This window comes from Lactuca sativa, chromosome 5 (assembly GCF_002870075.4).
Source record: "Lactuca sativa cultivar Salinas chromosome 5, Lsat_Salinas_v11, whole genome shotgun sequence".
Lineage (NCBI taxonomy): Eukaryota > Viridiplantae > Streptophyta > Magnoliopsida > Asterales > Asteraceae > Lactuca > Lactuca sativa.
The window spans coordinates 28,808,205-28,810,349 of NC_056627.2; positions in this window are offsets into that span (position 1 = coordinate 28,808,205).

Below are 2,145 nucleotides of genomic sequence, written 5' to 3' on the forward strand. Positions count from 1 at the left end.
CAGACTATGACAAGACCCTTAATGATCTTATCTATTTGCTAAGATCAACTTCCTAAAACTTTATGGACATTGACAATGATGACATTGGATATCCAGTAAAGCTTTCTCTTCCCAATGGAAAGGGATCAGCCATAGTCAACTCGGTTGACCAAATGGTAAAGAGAAAAGCTAAGTCTGTGATAGTCTCGTGTACCATTACCAAAGGGTCCATATGTTTATATTGCCAAAGGAAGGGGCATTGGTTGCGAAGCTGCCAAATTTACCTAAGGATGTTAAAGTCAATAAGTTTGACTCTACTTCAGGTAAAGTCCATTATCTAACTCTGCTAAGTTTCTATTATGAGATTCTTGATACATGATGTGACTGGGTCACATGTTGATGTTTTAAGAATCAAAGAAAAGGTAAAGAAACTTAAAGAAAGAATATGATGAATCTGATCGCGTAGATGGATTTCTATCGCATAGTTTTAAAATCGGATTCTTGAGCTACTTCTTAGGAGTTATGAGATATTGCTTAGGAATAGATAACAATAAAGTTTTCATGCAATAAAATCAGAAATTTTCCTTTTATTTTAAAAAACTTTGAGGAAAAACTATCCTTACAATGCAAAAGAGCTACTTCTTAGGAGTTATGAGATATTGCTTAGGAATAGATAACAATAAAGTTTTCATGCTCTTTTGCATTGTAAGGATAGTTTTTCCTCAAAGTTTTTTAAAATAAAAGGAAAATTTCTGATTTTATTTATTTTAAAATATCCTTACAATGGCATTTGTGAAAATTTTTGTTGCTTATAGGATTCCATTAATAGCAAGAGTGGAAATATGAAATTGATTCTTTCATTTGTCTAAATTTACCAAATAAGGAAAGATTCTCATCACCCAAGTTTCAATTGGACCGAAACTTGGAATCACGCAAGTTGTATAGCATGATGAATGAGAACTTTCAAGAATTGGAAAATTAAGACTAATTACTTGTTCACATGGATGTGTGAGTCAAGTAATGGACTAAGGGATCGAGTACACATTCTTGTGCACTGATTAAGTCCACCACAAAAGATCGATAAGACTATTCGTCATAGTTTACTAAAGCTCGGTAAATATGATTATACTTACAAGCTTAAGTGTAATTCTGAGACATTGGAAAAAGGTTCCAGTGTAAGGCAGAGCGAATAAGAAGAATCAACTTAGGCAGAAAGATAAAAGTTTCTCAAATCTGAAAAGATGGGAGAGTACTTTAGTATCAGTTTTGTGATCATCTTAATGATTAAGAAACCATAGCACAATTATTTTTCTAAGGAAATCTTGGTGCATTATTATGACTAAGAAGAGGAACTTGAATTGTTGAAATGGTTAAATCAAGAAGATGAGTCATACTTCGTTCCAATACAAGTCTTAGATTCATACTCCAAGATTGTAATTTGAGTGACATGCCTTAAAGAAAGTTTAAAACACTTGTCCAATGTAAGAGTAAAAGTTTTCTACTCCTGTACATTTGAAATTGGTAAGTTGTGATGTTTTGGATAAAACAAAGACCAACTTAGGCCAATTGTGTGAAGTGTTTGTCTTGATTAGAATCCACACCATCTCTTAAATATCTGACAAGAAAGTCTTATATGTCAAGAGGACAGTGGGAGTCTTAAAGGTCTTGAAAGTCTCAAGAACTAATCAAGAATAAAACCTAAAGTTCTTCACTAGCACACGACTTGAGGCTTATAACCTATCGTGTTGACATATTCTATGCCCATTCCAGTTAAAGTTGGCTTTGCATATGAGTTCTTAGAGTTCTCAATTTGTTGCACAACAACTTGGAAGCAATGGCAGGCTCTTGAGCTGCCAAGTGGCAAGAAATTAAGATTGAGTTCAATCCATATGAGTTTGGATTTGTCATTATCCTTGTCTTGTGACTATGGTTTTGACAATTCACATGGATAAGAACACATACACCAGTAAATCTAAGTATCATAAGGTTTCTCTCCGATTCATGAAAATGATGGTGAGGAAACACTTTCACTAAGTAGATTTTAGCTAGATAGCAATTGTAATATTTGCATTCTCAAAGTTGTTGGTGGAGAGTGTGTGGTTTACCGGCACACTAACCTGGACTTGTGAGGAGTGGCAAAAAGGTCTAACCATTATGATTACGGCA